The sequence below is a fragment of the Sus scrofa genome, chromosome 10 (assembly GCF_000003025.6).
Source record: "Sus scrofa isolate TJ Tabasco breed Duroc chromosome 10, Sscrofa11.1, whole genome shotgun sequence".
NCBI classification, from domain to species: domain Eukaryota; kingdom Metazoa; phylum Chordata; class Mammalia; order Artiodactyla; family Suidae; genus Sus; species Sus scrofa.
In genome coordinates, this window is record NC_010452.4 from 57070095 (window position 1) to 57090483 (window position 20389).

At 46.1% G+C, this 20389-nt stretch overlaps 1 protein-coding gene across 1 annotated transcript in view; it reads right to left on the minus strand.

Annotated features, from left to right (window-relative positions):
• PARD3 (par-3 family cell polarity regulator) overlaps positions 1 to 20389 on the minus strand; it is a 632416-nt gene that overhangs the window by 101995 nt on the left and 510032 nt on the right.

Consider the following 20389-nt stretch of genomic DNA (forward strand, 5'->3'; position numbering starts at 1 on the left):
TTTGTTCTTTGGGAGAGCTGATATTCAATTTAAGGTTTAATATGAATGTGTTGGAGAGGAATTACCAAGGGAGTAAACATTTAACATCTTTTGCAGGCGGGGAAAATATTCCTCAACTCCATTTTCTTAACCAAGAGCAAAGAAACCAGACTCAGAGAGCGCTGGGTTCAAATGCTGACCCCACCACGTAGCAGCCATGGGAGCTGCGTTAAGCCTCCGTAAACTCTGTGTGCTGCAAAATGGGTTAAAAAAAAAAAAAAGTGCCCACCTCACAGGGAGGATGCAAAAAACAAAATGGGAAAATGCATGCAAATTCTTGCAAGAGGAAGCACTTAATAAATGTTAGCTATTATTAGTTATCATTAACACTCTTATTTTATCACCAAGTTGCGGTATATCAGGTGAGACAACCATGGACAGACATCCGAAATAGGTGTGCCTATCATATACATGTAACCTTCCTTTTCAGTCACCAAACCCCCTACCGAGTGGAGATTAGGTGCACTGACGTCCTAACATACATCTTCCTCAAATTATCCACATATTGCAAGGATAGATTTATTTTTTTAGAATTCACATCAAATCATGAACATCTGCATGATGCTGTCTTTGTCTGCGATGGGTTCAATGCAAGGCCAAGACTAAGGATTTCCCAACATATAAGAAAAGACCTCGTCTCTCTCTCATTACTCCAATAAATGCAAAGATGGGTGCTGTGTGTGTGTTTGGAGGTGGTGGAGAGAAGGGGGACTGGAACAACAGAAGGAGTATTTGGGTTGAACTTCTTCCTTCTGTTCAGCAAGGCCGTGGTGTGATTCCTCAGTGATGTGTTACATACATCAGAATGGCTCTTTCATGCGTGGATTGCCCCATGTATTTTGTATGTGAAGGTTGGAGGGTGCATTTGATGGAGATGGAAAGTGTTTCTGGTAGGGTACTCCCTCTGTACTGAAGCCCAGGGCTCCTAGCATGGGGAACAGGTCAACTAGCCATGGTTCTTCCACGCCAGAGGAAAGACATACCCAGCGGTGCAAGATGGAAAGAATTTATCACTCTCTCGTGACTGCCATAAGAGATATTATCACCTTTTCTCCAGCATTTGTTATTGGTTGACTTGTTAATGACGGCTATTCTGACTGGCATGAGGTGGTACCTCATTGTACTTTTGATTTGCATTTCTCCAATAATTAGTGATGTTGAGCATTTTTTCATGTGCCTGTTGGCCATCTGTAGGTCTTCTTTGGAGAAATGTCTATTTAGGTCTTCTGCCAATTTTTCATTTCAATTTTTTTGGGTGGTGTGTTTGTTTTCTTGTTGAGTTGTATGAGTTGCGTGTATATTTTGGAGATTAGGCCCTTGTCTGCTGCAACTAGAGATTCTCGTACTAAGTGAAGTGAGTCGGAAAGAGAAAGACAAATACCATATGACATCACTTATATGTGGGGTCTAAAATATGGCACGAATGAACCCATCCCCAAAACAGAGACAGATGATGGCCATGGAGACCAGACTCGTCGTTGCCCGGGGGAGCAGGAGGGAGCGGGATGGACGGGGAGTTTGCGGTTGGTGGAGGCAAACCGTTCCATTTGGAATGGACGGGCAACAGGGTCTCACTGTATAGTCAGGGAACTGTGTATGACTGGGTCACTTGGCTGCACAACAGAAATTGAAGACACACAGTAAATCAACTATAATAAAAAAAAAAGCGTATCATCAACGTTCTACTTGTGAAGATGCCATCATTTCGAAGCACCAGTGACCCACCTGGCCCTCCCACAGCCTGGACTCCTTTCCCAGTACCTGTGGTGGTCTGGGATGATTCCCCCCGCCCCATCCCCAAGAAACTAGAATTCAGACCACAATGGCCATTCACAAACTGTCACTCCCCTCTGGACTTAGTTTTTCAACACAGGGAGTGGGGAAGGGGTAGGGACACACCTGCTGTTCCCCTCCCCCCAGTGTTAGGAGAAGCAGCAGTGCACTGCCCCCCACGTGCTGTGTCAAGGTGGTTGTGTGTGTGTGTGTGTGTGTGTGTGTGTGTGTGATCTCGTGGAACACCTGCTTCATGGGTTGGTCAGGAGGACTGGAAAGGCACGTGCAGCCCTTCGGACTCTGACCTGCCTGTTAAAAGCCTTGATCAACATTCCTTCTCTGACCTTGACCCTTATTCTCAGCCTTCTGTGAAGTCAGTATAATCACCCCCCACCCGTAGATGCAGAAACTCGTCTAGGGTCCTAAAGACAGGAAGTGGCTGAATGAGGACTTACGCCCAGTCTGGGCCCATCTGACCCCAGCGTCTGGGCAGGCCCTTTCCTTTCTGCCAAGTCACCTCCTTCTGAGTGTGTGTTTCCTCTGGAAGATCAGAGTCCTGATCTCGGGAAGTGACTGTGCACATAGACACGCTCAGCATCTGCAGGGAGGAGGCAGGACAAAAGCGAAGCACGAAGGTGGGGGGGGGGGGGGCAGGAACAAAGTGCCGCCTGGAGACCTGAGTGGAGGTGGTCTGTCCTCTTCTCTGTCGGCAGCCCCTCACCCCTTACTCCAGGCTCCTTCCCACTCCTGCTACCGCTGGGAATTCAGGGAGGCCGCATTTCCTCCTTCCCATCATCACACAAGGCCACTTTTTCCCCTTTTTGGGGCTGCACCCACAGCATCTGGAAGTTCCTGGACCACGCCCATGACCTATGCCACAGCTGCAGCAATGGTGGATCCTTAGCCCACTGCGCTGGACTGGGTATCGAACCGCCGCCTCCACAGAGGATCATCAACCCACTGTGCCACAGCAGGAACTCCTCCAAAGGCCACTTCTGAGTGTACTGCTTAAGATGCTATTTATTTAGAATCTGTCAGTGCCCTGGGTGACCTTTTTTCATTCTTTGCTCCCATCTATTTTTGCTTCTTGTACCTTTCTGACCATTCCTCCCATTCTTGTGCTTACTTATGGAAGTGCGCTCAAGCCACCACAACCCCCGCTGAATCAGGTGAGCCATGCAGGGGAATCCAACCCTTGTTAATAATGGGTATCCCTCCCCCTATGCCTTTACTTCCCTGGATTGCCACGGCCCCGCCCACATAGGTTCTGAAAAACCTCTGTAGTAAACTCATGTCAGGATGCAAAGTCGTGTTTCTTCCGGACCTTGAGGCTGCCTTTCCACACTGCCTTCAACCTTCCGCATTGTTCCAGCCTGATCCCTGACAGCCATCTCTTCTAGCCCAAATCAGCATGATCATTTAGTTCTCTGCTCTCTTTTTTCCAGCTGTTTCCATCATTCCAAGCCAGAACAAGCCACGAGGCTATGAGGCTAGAAAGATGTTCAGAAAGGGTCTCACTTAGGGAGGGAACTAACTCCCCAGGTGTAACCATACAATGTTGACAATATATGGGAAATAAGAAATAGGTGAGGGAGATTAAGAGGTACCAACTTCTAGTGGCAAAATAAATGAGTCATGGATATGAAATGCCCCATGAGGAGAACAGAGACTAACTAGCAGTACTTGTGTGTGGTGACAGATGGTAACTAGACTTGCAATGGTGATCGTTTTGAAGTGTATAGAAACATCGAATCACTATTTTAGGTAACAGGAACTAACAAGGTTGTAGGTCAATTATACGTCCCAAACAAACAAATTCATAGAAAAAGAGATCAGACTGGTGGTTACCAGAGGCAGTGGGATTTGGATCAAGGTAGTCAAAAGGTACAAACTGCTAGTTACAGGATAACTAAGTATTAGGAATGCACTGCACTGTGGCCGTAATGTACAACAAGATAAATGTAATTAACATGGCTACACATCACATATGGCAGCTCTTAAGAGAGTAAAGCCTAAGAGCTCTCATCACAAGGAAAATTTTTTTTCCTATTTCTTTAATTCTGTATCTCTGTGCAATGATGGATGCTCACTAGATGGAGTGATACACGATAATCATCTCGTGATGTCTGTAAGTCAAATCACGATGCTGTGTACCTGAAACCTACACGGGGCTGTATGTCAGGTCCGTCTCGATAAAACTGGAAGAAAAAAAAATACATATTGGAAACAAGACCAAGACGTGTTTGTTATATCTCCTTCAGCCCCTTCGTGGAGGAGGGAATGATGGGAAGGTGGAGGGAGGGTTCACGGGGGGGGGGGGGGGCAGCGATGGGAGAAGAAGGCCATGGACCATGGACCGGCTTCAGTCCATTGTAAGATGCTGAGATGCCTGGACGCGACCCTGTAGCTCATAGGCTGAGGCACTAAGGCTATTCATCCATCAGCAGCATCCTCCCCCCCCGAAGATGGATTGGACAGGCCTGCAAGTCCTGACTAAACCAGGTAGGAAGTGCTTACAGGAGTCCAGGAAGGAGATGCAACTCCATTAACTTCCTATGCTCAGGTTCATCAGACCCTCTGGGACATTCTTCTGAAACACCCTTTCATCTCTCCAGTGTTCCTCTTCTATCCCCCTCGGAAAATCAACCTAAAACTTCCCTGGCTTCTCCCTGTCCTTCACACACAACCTTAGGCCTTTACCCAACTCCCCCCAGGTCTTCTAGCAGAGGAAGCCAAGCTTTGTTTGACCTTGACCTTGATCCCTACAGTCCACTCAGACCTAGAAAACCCACCGGCCTAACTTGTTTCAAGTCAATGAGTAATTGCATGTTTACTGAGGATGCTAGGGTCCAATCAGAGCTGCAACTGGCACCCTATGCCACAGCCACAGCAACGCGGGATCCTAACCTCATCTGCAACCTACAGCAAAGCTCACTGCAATGCCAGATCCTTAACCCACCGAGCGAGGCGAGAGGCATGGATACTAGTCAGGTTCTTAACCCACTGATCCACAATGGGAACTCCAAGACTGTTTCAGTTGATGACGACAAACTGCTGACTTTTTTTCTGTTATACACTCTTCAACTAATTGTGATTATTTTGACAGGACAACTTTTCATGATGAGTTTTGTACGTGGCCTGTGTTGCTTCCATAGAGAGCCTAGATTTATAGCTCTCTGTGGTCTTCAGATTGGGAGCGGGTGAGTGTTTGTGATTTCAGAAGCCATAATGAAGTCACCACCACGATTAATCTGGCCATACATGCAATTCGTATGAAAGAATTCGGCAATTCTTCCTTCCCCCTCACCAGTGACAAGTTAAATTGACCACAAAGGCTTCTGTGGTTTCAAGCAAAGTGGGGCAGGGGGAGGCCTTTTCTGTGCACACGAGGGGCCAGCTGGGAGTTCCCATCGTGGCTCAGCGGTTAACGAACCAACTAGTATCCATGAAGATGCAGGTTTGGTCCCTGGCCTCCCTCAGTGGGTTAAGGGTCGGGCACTGCCATGAGCTGTGGTATAGGTGGCAAACACGGCTCGGATCCTGAGTTGCCGTGGCTGTGGTGTAGGCTGGTGGCTTCACCTTTGATACGACCCCCAGCTTGGGAACTTCCATATGCCTCGGGTATGGCCCTAAAAAAAAAAAAAAAAACAAAGAAAACAAAAAAGGGGGAAGAGCCCAGGGGTCTCCCACTAGCCCTTCCTTCTCGTTGCACCACCATTACACAAAGGGGGAAAAACTGTGATTGTCCAGAAAGTTTTCTGTATAATGAATGCCTGAAAGTATCACAAACAGAGAGAACTTCAACACTCTTTCAGGAGAAGAGGAATATCAGAAAGTGACAATTGTATTAGGGCCGCACCTGCAGCACATAGAAGTTCCCAGGCTGGAGGTTGAATCATAGCTACAGCTGCCGGCTATAGCCACAGCCACGGCAACGCCAGATCCGAGCCATGTCTGTGACTCACACCACATCTCATGGCAGCGCCGGATCTTTAACCCACTGAGCAAGGCCAGGGATCAAACTGGCATCCTTCTGGGTACTGGCTGGGTTTGCAACCCACTGAGCCACCATGGGAACTCCTGGAGGATAATTTAAAACTTGACCAAGTCAGGACTTTTCTGGAAAGGAAAGCAATGAGATGAGTTTTCAGCACGTCAAAGAGTCTATGCTACTCGAAAAGCCTGAAATGATCAGGCTTGGTTTCCTTTAGGGATGAGCCCAGTCAGGGCTTTGCTGATGGATATGTCGTCTTAGCACTAACTGCAAGGGCCTGCTGACGTATTAGGTCCTTCTCACCTATTGGCATTCCAGGCACCTTGCATAAGTCCTGCAATAAAACCAATTAAAATCTCATTAAAAGATAAAACCTAAAACTATGCCAATAAATGCTAAATACACTCTAAATACATTCATTCTGCATCATTCTTGGAGGGTATAAAATGGAAAAGAATGGTGTGCATGTTTCAAAGCTTTACTGCGAGTGAGGCCAATCTCAGGAGGTCAACCTGGAAAACACAATTAAATGAGTAAAATGTGCCCAGACTTGTCAAATTTCCAGGTCTGCTTTTCATCAACACCACATTTAAGGGATTTCCTTACATGAAATTCTCTTTCTACCTGGAATAAAATACGGGGAGATATTTCTGAGATAAACATGTATTGAAAAAACACATAAAATGTCACGATAAGCAAACTGAAATGTCACTTTCAAAAACTGTATCCTTTTATCCAATTCCAAGCGCATATGTCTCATCAGAGAGCATGGAATTTGCTCTGTGAACATCTCTGATAGGAAAAAGGAGTTGCATTTTAAGTATGAAACTTAACCACAGCAACGCCAGTTCCTTGTGTGAACAGACTCAAAGAGCTGACCCATCAACATTTCTGAAGAGTCCCAACTCATGGTTTATGAAAATGCCTTTCTGTCAGTCTCTGCCAAAGGATATAAACACACAAAGCTCAACATCTCTCCTTTCTGAAGCCAGAAAAAACCATATTTTCTTTAGCCAGGAAGACAAAAGAAAAAAAACGAAAACAAATTATTTTCTCAATCAAACGAGGGGTTCGTGAGGAAAAGAAATGCCGGCATATGTGTATCTGGGGTGGGGGCGGACGGAGAGATGCATTCAAAAATAATCCCTGAAAAACTACACCCAAAGCCAGAAAAGAAATATCACCGGGAGGTGCCATTTATGTTTGTCATTGTGCTCTTCGGTATTCACCACGCTTTTGGTATGAAAGATGCAATCTTTGGAATTTGGGGAAATAAATGCTCCCTGAAAACATGAATTAGCATTAGAAATACAAAGAGGGCGGTTGATGCAATCTCTTCAGTTGGTCCCCCAAAGGGGCAAACCATCCAGGTCAATTGGCTGACACTTCCGGCAAGACCAACACTTACTTCCAGCAAGACCTGTACTTTCTCTCATGGGCACAGCTGTGGCCTAAGATGGCACCACAACATCCTGGATATCTGCCACCCAACTCAATGTCTCTATGCAAATATTTAAGAAATGTGTATGAAACTGAGCAAGCGGGTTACACTGCTTTAACAATAAGCGTTCATAATGCTATTTGTACTCCTACCTGCTGAGAATACCACTGGATGATCTCTTTGGAAATGTTATAAATGGAACACGGTCAAATTTATAGGCAACGTTTTAGACAGCAAATATGTTGCTTGGATTTTAGCAGTCTTAAACACTGCAAGCAGCTTAACCTTATCTCCCAGTGCCACTGCCTTCCTGGAGTAATTGATGCTTGGAGTCCCCAATTTCACATAAACCAGGCCACTGTGTTATTGTATACAGCAATCTGACTGCTGGCAGAGACAGGAAACTGCGCTGAACCCAGATCAATAGACTTGTCAACAGTAAGCGGCTTAATCTAATTCGGCCTATCTCATCTCGGGGCACAGAGTTTGCAATTTTGCTGTTGGGTCCCTCTGGCAGGAAACGGTTTGGAAAGTTTAGTCTTAAGAAGTTTAAGTGATATGCTTATCCTTCAGGCCCTTGAATGTTTATTCAGCAGAATAGCTGTTTTAAATGTTTTATAAATGGCAGTAATGTAAACAAGGCACGGAGGACGCCCCTCACATGCGAAAACTGCAGTGGTGATTTCCTTGACCGTGAACCTCGGGATCAACACCACAGCCAGTTACACCTTAGAGGAAATTGCTCTGGTTCACACGTTCTGAGCTAACACCATGTTGTTTAAACTCTATTCCCACCACATCCGATGGCATTCTTCTGGGAAAAAAAAAAAAAGAGAGAGAAACGCTTCATTTTAAACATGTCTGTTTCATCTTTAACTATATTTTGGCCAAATGACTTCTTTCGTTAGGAAACCTCCAATGAGTATCCATCAAAGCATCCTTCTTCCTCCTCGGAGTATCATGGGTGATAAGATTTGGTATCTTATTTGAGGGAGGGGAACATTTCTGGCACAGAGGATGAGAGTCTGAAATCCTAAGTTCGGCCCCTGCCTGAGACGTCACCCTCTCAGGCTGGCGTAAGCCACCTAGGGCCATTCTGTCCCTAAGCACTCCTTATGCTCTCCAGGAAGGCAGACTAGATACCACCATCATCACTTGGGAGATGGTGAGTGCTAAGGACCTGATACGGCCTGCAGCACTGCTGCAAGCTATCCTTTAGTGATTAAAACAGGAAGGGCACAGACCACTTTCCACACTTGTAAAAGCACTCCATTTGTACAAGTCTCCATGCTTTCGTAAGCCTTTGGAAACGACAATTCAATACCACGGTCATCCTAAAAACGAGCTTTAACAGAAGCACAACAGGTGATACGATTCCAACGAAGGGCACGGAGGATGGGGAAGAGGGGCGGATGGGAAAGAGGGGGGCATGGAGGATGGGGGGAGGGGGCGTGGAGAAGTAGGGTTGCAGAAGGAGAAAGAGGAAGAAGAAGGACAAAAATCGATTCATTCTGTAATCAGTGGCATCAGAGAAAGGCACACTGTTAGGATATTTTAAGATTAGGTGTGTTTTTGGAAATCAGCCGAGGGCTCCTCTGTGTCACTTAAACCAGCCCCACACTTTCTAGGGCGAGAGAGTCAGGAAGCCATGCCAAATGCGGGCTGGAAGCAAAGCACGCAGAGAAGTGAAACATCCAAGAAAGTTCCTGTTGAAAGAGCTGAGGGTCCAGCTGGAAGAAATAGTCAAGGCTGGTACCCAGGAATAAATACCAATCAGGGATGCAGAGCACTCAGCACCGTGCACTGCAGGACAAAGCGCGGAGGCCGAAGGCAGGGAGACAGGATGGGGGGACGACTTGTGAACATTCTCTTCCCAAACCCAAGTCTTCGGGGCCAATTCCGTAATGTATGTGGACACAAGAGGCTCTGCCCCAGGCTAACACATGCTAGTCCACTGGCGATAAAAGAACCCATGAAGTAATGGACATGGATGCCAGAGTTTTGCGGAATTGATGGATGCCTGAATTTCAGTATTTTAAGATGAATATTTATCACAATTTCACATGTTAAACCTTGCTTTTATTAATCTAAAAGAAAATGGGAACCAGCTAGAATTAACAGTGACAAATTTTTCTGTTCCATAGCAACCTTCAAGTAACGTCCAAAACATTGGAGGTATCAAGAGCAAAAATATAAAGAAGAAATGGGGAGTTCCTGTTGTGGCGCAGCAGAAAGGACTCCAACTAGGATCCATGAGGATGCAGGTTTGATCCCCGGCCTTGCTGAGTGGGTCAGGGATCAGTGTTGCTGTGGCTGTGGTAGAGGCTGGCAGCTGTAGCTCCGATTCGACCCCTAGCCTGGAAACTTCCATATGCTATGGGTGAGGCCCTGAAAAGCAAAAAATAAAAAATAAATGGTCATTTTCAGTGGAGCTCATCACAAGCTGAGGTGATGTTTTATTTGCTCAAGAGTACATTAGTAGGGGGAGTTTCCATCATGGCGCAGTGGTTAACGAATCTGACTAGGAACCATGAGGTTGCAGGTTTGATCCCTGGCCTTGCTCAGTGGGTTAAGGATCTGGCATTGCCATGAGCTGTGGTGTAGGTCACAGACACGGCTCGGATCCCGAGTTGCTGTGGCTCTGGCGTAGGCCGGTGGCTACAGCTCCGATTAGACCCCTAGCATGGGAACCTCCATATGCCACAGGTGTGGCCCTAGAAAGACCAAAAAAAAAAAGAATACATTAGTAGGACAATTCATGAGTACTGAAATCCTCTTTTCATGAAGTAAGTATGGAAAACGACTCAGAGCCTGACAACAGAAATGACAGAAGCTAACATCACTTTGGGGGTGGGTGGGGAGTTAACATACCTGGTGGGGAAGTGCTGTTCTCATTTCTAACAGATGAAGAAACTGGGTCAGAAGTTGAACAGTTTTCTCAAGGCCACATGACCAGTGAGTGGCAGAGCCAGGATTTCTCAGGCTTTCTCACAATTCCTCTGTTTCCCTCGTACAGCTGCCCATGTTGTGCACTGCGTAAGTGTGCCTTGACTAAAGGGGCAGCACTTACATCGCAATGTCAATCTACATCGGAGGTGACAATTTTAGGGCAGGTGACAATAGTGTCCCATTTTAATCACATGCCACAGAGAGAGGAAGCAATGATTTGGAGGAAGAAGTGTCTTTTCTACCCTGGTATAAAAGTGTCCTATGAGCTACCAATGGCCCTGACCACAGGTATATCCAATTCAGAAGGTGAAAGAACAAAACTGGTCCAGGGGAACACACAGGGAAGATCTGGTCGCCAGCCTGGGTTCTCATAACACCTTGCATCTCTGAGCATGAGCTGCAAAGTCCATCAACCAACACTGAACAAGACGTTCAAGTCACCATGGGAGGGAATTGCAAGGCTGGGCCAAAAGCAGATCCAGTGTTCCCAAGCTTAGGATGCAGAGATCACTGTAAAGGTTCACCTTTAATATCAAAGTCCATTGCAGTGTTAGGAAGTATTAACTCCCCCTTTCAGTTGGGTCTGCTCATTTAAAACATTACAATCAAAATGAAAGGCTCTAGGAACCTTTCTTCTGGAGTTCTGAATAACCTCAGCCTCTCTGGTTTTCAAGGTGAAGCATCCACGGCAATACCAGGAGGTTAATCTCCCAACTCTGAGGGAGGACATATTGCATGATGTTCCCGAAGAAATGGAAACAAAATACTAACAAATGCTACTACCCGAAATAAAAGAAGAATCCTAGAAAAAACAGTTCTGTTTATGACGGTACATACTCTTAATTAAAGATGAGGAAGCACTCCAAAGAGATAGGCCATTAGCTCTTTCAAGGTAGCTGGAATATGCATCTCGCCCTAATTATGAAGCAAAGTATATACCTTCACGCACCTGACGATTTTCTCGGCAGTGGCGTGGTGCAGTGTTCAACGGGGATTGTTTTAATAGGGCTGGTAATGAGATCTGGGTGAAAAATCTCTCTGCTAATTTAGTGGTCCTCCTGAGATGTTAAAATTCTAGTTGGCAAGTGTTTTCAAGTTCCTCACCGAGCCTGGCCCCGTCCACCCCTGGTCTTGACATTAGACTCTAAATCTCACCTGTACACCTCTTAGTCAATTTGCCTTCATCAACAGTCACTTCTGCTCCCTTTGTGCTTTTCTGCCCATGTGAGTCTCTTTTGATTTGCCCGGCATGGACTAAAATGTTATTAAGTGAATAATTTGACACTCTAATAATCCATACATTTTGAAAGCAAGTCTCTGCAGAGTTGAAACCCTAAGATCTTTCTCATCAAAGGCAAAGCAACCTCAAATAGCCAGGATCAAATCCAGCAGCTGTGGTTGCTTCTCGACCATTTTGTTTAAGGAATACATCAGTTCCCATAAGCAGGACTTAAATAAATGACTTGCAAATTCAAAGAAACATTTTTATGATTCACGGCGGTAGCCTGCTTTTTGGGCTACAAGGTTAAAAGTGAACAGTAAACCTTTTAAGGTTATTGAAACTAAATTATTAACGCTGTGTTTCACCTTCCTTTTGTCCTCGGCGTGGCATTCTTCCTGATTGCTCCCTGCAACTCCACTCCTACAAGTTGTAAATCAAATGAAAAATCTTTAAAGTGCAAAAACAGCTGATTAAAATGTTCAACCACAGGCCATCTCTGGAGATGATGGGGAGTGGCACGCTGCATTAAAAAAAAATAAAAATGAAAAGCTTCTCATACAGCTTTTGCCAAAAAAAAGAGTACGTTCTGGGGACATCGTGCACGTTCATCGCCAGAGGTAGGTGAAAGGGACAGTCCCACTTTGGAAATCCATCCAGGTGAGTCCTTTTCTCCACCTGGATCCCATCTGGTACCTCACACCTGGAGCACATTTTATGTGTACCGTCTTAGGCTCAAATACGCACTGCTTCCAAGGGGACGGGTGACTTTTGGCAGAGAAGGAAGTTTTCTTTCAGCCCTGACAGTGGGAGGTTATGGACAAAGCTGAGAAATCTGAATATGGGGATGGGTGTAATATGAGGAATGCCAAATTCCACCTCACCTGCCTGAGGCCTCAATTTCCTCAACTGTAAAATGGGCTGATGATACTTTCCTCTTAAGTCTTAAGGAAACTTGAGGCGTGAGCATGTAACTTCCATTATGTATTAAGGAGATAGTCCTTGAGTGGCTAATGCTTTCCCCAACTTAGAAAATGATGCCTCTATGATTCACAAGGCAGTTGGAATTAATGAAAAGTATTCTTTTTTTTTTTTTTTGGTATCTTTTTTTTAGGACTGCACCAGCTGCATATGGAGATTCCCAGGCTAGGGGTCAAATTGGAGCTGTAGCTGCTAGCCTACGTCACAGCCACAGCAATGCTAGATCCGAGCTGTGTCTGCAATCTACACCACAGCTCATGGCAATGCCGGATCCTTAACCCACTGAGTGAGGCCAGGGATCGAACCCAGATCCTCATGCATACTAGTCAGGTTTGTTAACCACTGAGCCATGACAGGAATTCCAATGAAATGTATTCTGATTAATAAACCATATCCAGGCCCACCTCTTGGAGCTGCCACATGGCATCTGGGACACCAGGGAGAGAGCCATGGACCCGAGGAGAGGGACAGACCTCAGGAGAACTGATTTCAAGACTCCAAGTGGTCTGACTGGGGGGCTTCCAAGAGCAATGCAGTCCCCAGCATGTCCCTTCCTGCAATGATGTGAAAAATGTCTACCAAGAATGGAGCCAAATCCACAGCATGTGACCCAGGCAGGCACTCAGAGCCCACGTCGCACGCTGCCTCCACTTCTTAAAATTCTTACTCATTTAGCTCGAAACGTATGCTGCGGAAGTGAGGTCTGAAGGGACCATGGTGCCTACGTGTGAGGACCGGAGATCCCAGCCACGTGGTGGCACCGTGGGGCCACCTCCCCTCATTTCCATGTCCCTTTCTGGAGGCTCCCAGAGCACAGGCGCTGACGGTCCTGAGAGGCCATGCTCGCCATTCAAACTAGAACTTTCTTCCAATGCAGAGAGGAGGCGACTGGCTTCTAGGAAACAGGTGTGATCAAGGAGCCCTAGTGCAGCCTTTCTTCCCATGTTAATTCCTGTAATTAACCAAACACTTTCAAAGTAAAGGAGTCACAGAAGTAAAGGGAACATAGGCAACCACAGTCCTGTTCCTTTTACTCCTCCCTCACTCGACGGGTCAAAGGCAGAGAGTGGGGCAGAGACTGCATGCATCAAGAGACACCAACATGAGTTCCCGTCCTGGCTCAGTGGAAACGAATCTGAATAGTATTCATGAGGAGGCAGGTTCGATCCCTGGTGTCGCTCAGTGGGCTAAGGATCCGGCGTTGCTGTGATCTGTGGTGTAGGTCACAGATGCGGCTCAGATCTGGCACTGCTATGGCTGTGATGTAGGCTGGCAGCTACAGTTTCGATTCCACCCCTAGCCTGGGAACCTCCATATGCCGCGGGTATGGCCCTAAAAAGAAAAAAAAAAAAAGAAGAAGAGACACGAACAGCTGAGTTTTGTGCAGTGTTCCACTGCCCTGTCGACAACGCAACACACACACATGTATGATTCATGAAATACAAATGATATGATTTCAGTGATTCTGGGCAGGAGTTAAATGCTCTCATTGTTTCATTTAAAACCAGCATTAGGGAGTTCACGTCATGGCTCAGTGGTAATGGACCCGACTGGTATCGGGTGGGATGATTGTGGGTTTGATGTGGGTTTGATTCCTCATCCCGCTCAGTGGGTTAAGGATTCAGTGTTGCTGTGAGCTGTGGTGTCGGTCACAGATGTAGCTTGGATCTGGCATTGCTGTGGCTGTGGTGCAGGCGGGCAGCTGCAGCTCTGATTCAACCTCTACCCTGGGAACTTCCATATGCTGCACGTATGGCCCTGAAAAAAAAAAAAAAAAAGACTGACATTGTGCAACAGAAAGATGAACTGCAAAATTCATGCTTGTGATTTAAAATGTCGGTGTTTCCCTATTTGGAACAACATTCAATAGCAAATTAAAAGCATCATAATAAGTCAGAAAAGAGACCTCAGAAAAAAGGAGCACGCTTTTAATTTTCATACCTTTTCCAACACTTTTCCTTGCATTTCAGATAAGGGACCCTGTGTTTTTGTTTTGCACGAGGCCTCACCAAGCAGGCAGCTGACCCTGACCAAGAGTCAGGTATATCTAAGCACAGGTCTTTGTCCCCCACATGACCTGGGAAAAACAGGCCTGCCACTGGGACTGCCGCTACCTTTCCTGCTGAAAGCAGAGCACAGGGCCCCTCCTCCTGGGGGTGGACAGCATTGGACTCCAAATGGAGAGAAACTTTAAAGATTCAGGAAGCTTCCATGTACCCAACTCTGGCAAACAATGTGATAGCCAAAGCAACAGCAGAGCAGCAGCTTTCTGGCACAGCCAGAGAAGGACACAGTGAGAAGGAGGGATCCACCTGGTGGCGGTGAAGGGAGAGTGAGCCTCTCACTTGCCTGATGGTCACCCGGCTTCAGGTCCTCTGGGTGCAGAAAGGGGCTGCCAGAGCTCAGGGCTGGACCGGCAGTTTCGCTCTGGGGACACAAGCCACCAGCAAAGCCTTTCCCTAACCTCCACTGTTAAAGGGAGCCTTTCTGCCCTCATAGCCCTTGGGAATCCGCTGCCTCCAGCTCTCACGCCTCAGCTGTCCTGCCCCTTCTGGACTCCACATCCCAGCACGATAAATCCAAGGCCCACATCCTAGACGCGAAGCAAGTTCTGAGAGACATTGGGGGATGGGGGAGGAGGGGTACGTGTGACCTCCCAGTGGAAGCAGGGGGGAGGCAGGAAACGCGGCTGAGTCTGCAGCCCCACTTTCCCATCACTGCCTGGCCCTGGACCACAGGGACCACGGAGGCACACGGCAATATGGGTCGGGATACAAGACAAGCAGCTGATTTTGCACATGGCACCATCACACAAGACATGAAAAGGGGATGGTGGGAGAGAGAACGCTTTCCAGGGATCAGAAGTACAATAGAGTACAAGTCAATGCAATACACAGAACCTAACTGATCCTGGATCAAAACGAAGTACACCGATCGGGGGAACCCACATATGCAGTATACCTTAGGCACTGCAGAGTCAATAGCAATATATTGTGGGTGAGCTTTAAAGAACGCGCCAGGGACAAAGGCCAGTTTTAGGAGGTTGCTCATGCCCTCATGGGGGGAGGTGATGGTAACGGGAAATGAAATGGATGGTATCTGCACCATGTGGTTTCTCTCATGAGAAACCTAAAACAGAAAAAAGGAGATCAAAGCAAAGGATGCTCTGTAAGGCACAGAAGGCTATGCTGAGATGATACGGGGTAACACATCAAGTTCAACTCAGCGCGGAAATAGTTAAAACGTTCAGAATGACGCCCACGTATTAAGAGCTTAATATGCACCAGGATTAGATCCACACCCCTTCCGTGTAATCCTTAATCTTTATAACCTGTCTGTGAGATGGGTGTGAACACCCCTGTCATGAAGCCGTAAACCGGGGCCCAGAGAGGTGGAGTCACGTACTCAAGGACACACAGCCCCAAGGTACCCCCCAGCTCTTCATTCTACTCTGTGTGTTGCAAACTAGAGGAAAGGTCAGGATATAAAGATGGACATTTAGAAGCTTGTTCTTAAATCACGAGAATGTATTTGATCCCTACTGTTTGATACAGTTCGAAGGCCCCAGGAGATGAGCCCCCCAGGGAGTGGTCTTGTTCTGGGAACCTATGTCAGACCCCAGGATCATCCCTGAGCTGACGGTCTTGTCTCCAAAAAACACACCTTAAGAGGCGGACTGAAAAGCTTTCCATGAGACATCGTTAAGAAGATCAATATCCAGTTACACTGCGCACTGACTCCTGCTTACGCTGACAGTATTGGAAAGATCATTTCTCAGCTGGATTTGGGAAACTCTCACCAGATTTTGCAAAGGCACATGGAGGAATTGGGGCAATATTTCTTCTTCTTTCACCAATGTTTTAAACATATTGAACCCCCCCCCCACGGGGGAAGGGTCAGGTGTCATTCAAGTGTGTGTGTGCATGCCCGTGTGTGTGTGCATGCCCGTGTGTGTGTGTGTGTGTGTGTGTCTATCTTCCACAGGGCATAGGGCATAGAGCTTAATACATACTAAATCCTCAATAAATATCTGTGGAGAAAGTGAGCTAAAATCTCTCTCATCTGATTACAAAGAAATATAAACAAACCTTTACTGCAGCAAATTTAAAATAAATCCTTAAGGCATCGGCTGGGGCCTCACCTTGTGCAGCAGAAAATCTGTGGCGGGGCCACAGCGGGAAGCGGGCAGGACAGGGAGAGGGAAAGGGGCCATCTCTCCATCAATAGGGACAAGGCAGGCCCTCGGCGGAACAGAGCACAGGAGGACGGCGAGGAAAGAACAGAGAGGGGGCTGGTGGCACGCCCGCTGCCGTGGGAGGGTTTCCGGGCTGTGTCAGGTACGCTGTTTCAGTGGGTCAGCAGCAGTTATCCATCGCCCTGTTCAAATCCCATCAGATCCCTGTCCCTGTTTATACGTCTGTCTCAAAAAGCTACGAAGCAGCGCTGCAGAAATCTGGGGCCTGTCAGCTAGCATGATTTATTCCTCTTCCGCAACAAGCCGGTTCCCTGGTCTGTTTTCACTGTTGTTGTTATTGCAAATGCTAGCGTCTTTCAAATTTTGAAAGAGAAAAAAAGAAAGACTTTCAAGGTGCACAGAGGGTGATAGTTCACCCCTAATATTTTATTTTATTTTTACTAAAATGCAGTTGATTTACAGTGTTGTATCAATTTCTGCTGTATAGTGACCCAGTCTCTCTCTCTCACACTCACACACACACACACACCCCTTTTTCTCATATTATCTTCCATCATGATCTATCCCAAGAGACTGGATATAGTTCCCTGTGCTGTACAGTAGGACCTCATTGTTTGTCCATTCGAAATGTCGTAGTTGGCATCTACTAACCCCAAACTCCCAGTCCGCCCCACTCCCTCCCCCCTCCCCCTTGGCAACCCCAAGTCTGCTCTCCCTGTCTGTGACTCTGTTTCTGATCTGTAGGTAGGTTCATTTGCGCCATCGTTTAGATTCCACATATCATCTGGTATTTGTCTTTCTCTTTCTGTTAACCCCTAATATTTTAGGTCCTACTAGGTTCCTGGCACCGAGGCTCTGGGGGTGAAGAGGTTCCTGTGCTAACGGGGGAGGCAAACATACTAGCCTTGCGATCACACAGGGTCTACACACAACAATAGGCAAATGTACAAAGACAAAGGGAAGAAGCAAGTTCTATCAGAGGGGGAGGGAGAAGACTTCGTAGAGAACTTAATTATCCAGGCGGAGACCTCAAGGATGAAGAGAGGAGTGAATAAATGGAGTGTGCCGGGCAGACCCTTGCCTGTTCTGAGTTAATTGTTGGCTGGGGTATCTGCACAAGAGTCAGATTACTTTTGTTCTTTATGTCACACCATACGCAACAATCGTCTCAACATGGACCACAGGCCTGAATGTAAGAGCTAAAACTGTAAAATTTCTGGAGGAAAACGTAAGAGAAACTCTTCAAGGCCTTTGGTTAGAGAGTTCTTAGCTATGGCACCAAAAGTATGATTTAAAAAAAGGATAAAGTTAAGAATTTTGCGCTTCAAAAGACATCATTAAAAGGAGTTCCTGCTGTGGTACAGTGGCTTGAGAATCCAGCTAAGGCAGCCCGGGTCTCTGAGCAGGCGTGGGTTCAAACCCCAGCCCGGTGCAGTGGGTTAAAGGATCCTGTGTTGCTGCAGCTTCAGGGTAGGTCACAGCTGGGCTGGGATTCGATCCCTAGTCTGGGAACTTCCATAGGCCACTGGTGTAGCCAAAACATCATTAAGAAAAATGAAAAGCTACAATGAGAAATATTGGTAAATCGTCTATCTGTTAAAGTATTTCTATCCAGAACACAGAAAGGATACTTACAACCCAATAATTAGACCACCAACCTTATTAAAACAGAGGCAAAATGTATGATTAGTTTATAAAAAAAGATATGCAAATGGCTAATAAGCAGATGAAAAGATGTTCAATGTCATTAGTCATTGCAGAAATGCAAATTTAAATCATAATGAGATACTATTTCACACCCATGAGGATGGCTATAATCAAAACAACCATACAATACCAAGTGTTGGCAAGGATGTGAATAAACGAAAACCTCATGCAGTGCTGGTAGAAATGCAAAACGGTACAGCCACTTGGAAAAACAGTTAAACATAAACTTAGGATATAACCCAGCAATCCCACTCCTGGATATCTGCCACATAAAACATGTGTCCACACAAAAAAATTGTACACAAAAGTTTATAACAGCATTATTTATAATAGCCCCACACTGAAAACAAAATCCAAATATCCATCTACTGGTGTATGAATAAACAAAATGTAGTAAGTCCACACAGTGGAATATTAGGAGGCACTAAAAAAGGAAGGAACTACCAGTATATGTTACAGTATGGATGAACCTGAAATCATTATGCGAAGTTGAGGAAACCAAATGTAAAAAATGATAATTGATAGTTCCACTCAGATGAACTACGAAATGTCCAGAAAAGGCAACTCTATAAAGACAGGAAGGAAGTGGTGATTGGGGTGAGAATTGAGATTAACTGCCAACAACCATGGGGGACCTTTCGGGATAATAGAAATATCCTAAAACTGTCCTACAGTGATGGGTCCATGTACAACACTCCACATTTATTTTAAATGATGGAATTGTACACTTAGGACAGGTGCATTTTATGGTTTGTAAATGATACCTCAAACAAGTTATTAAAAAACTACTGGTCAGGATGAAAAAATAGGAGGGAAAGATAAAGACTTTGAGGCCACATGACCAGGTGATCTGGAGTGTGACCACAATTCTTAAACAAATGAGTAGACAAATTAAAGGACATATGTCTCCAGCATATGCTGATAAAGACTCCCATCTTGGGAAACTCTTTCACCTTCTCCTTCGTTAAAAACGTGTACTTTTGGAGTTCCCCTTGTGGCGCAGTGGTTAGCGAATCTGACTAGGAACCATAAGGTTGCGGGTTTGATCCCTGGCCTTGCTCAGTGGGTTAAGGATCCGGCCTTACCGTGAGCTGTGGTGTAGGCCAGCGACTACAGCTCCGATTCGACCCCTAGCTGGGAACCTCCATATGCCATGGGAAGCGGCTCTAGAAAAGGCAAAAAGACAAAAAAAAAAAAAAAAAAAAAAAAAGTGTACTTTTGTGCCTGGAGGGTAACGTGGGGCTTATCCCGCATGCTCTCCTTTCTGCTTTCATTCAGCAATCATCTCATCCTGCCCGTGATGTGCTCTCTCCTTTCATATCCAAATTATTCAAGTCCCAGGTGACAGCAGTGTTTCCTTATCAAACTCTCTGGCCAAGGGTGCCCCTATTTCTTTGGATCTCATGCCCCCTATTTCTTTCAGTCTAATGCCTCATTCCCCTCAAAGTGCCACCCCATTGCCCTGCACACCTGGGCAGCGGGCTCCCCAGCCCAGCTTCTCAGCATCAGCTATAGGATCCCTCCTTTGTGGGCTGCCTCCCCTTCTCCCTGGGCCAGTTCCTGTCCATCCCTCCAAAGGTAGCTCAGCAGTTTTCTTTTTAAACACATCCCACACCTATTAAGCCTAAATACGTCTCAGCACACATACTCCATCTTTATTATTTTTGCTGTTGGACAATGAATGAACACATGACCAAAGGAATGAGTGAATGAAGGCTCGTGCAACAGAGAAAACACTTTGTTTTAAAGGATCCATCAAATTGGCCCATTTGAAGACCTTGGTTCCGTAAAAGAAGACTTAAGTGTGAAAGAAATGCTCATTCACTCGTAGTTACTTATCATGTGACTCTCAGAGTCATTCCTATTTATACGTGGGTGGCTTGAAAACACTACAGCTTGAGTTCACAAGGAGGCATTTGGTCAGTTCTGAGGGGACAGAGTAAATCAAATACATTAAGGTCAAGTACAGCCAACCTTGCCTCACCCAGCCCTGGCAAGCCCTGGGCAGAGGAAACCATTTGGCCTTTTGGCTCCATTTAATACAATGAGCAACCACAAATCAAAGACTGCAGCCCATAAAGAAATACATAT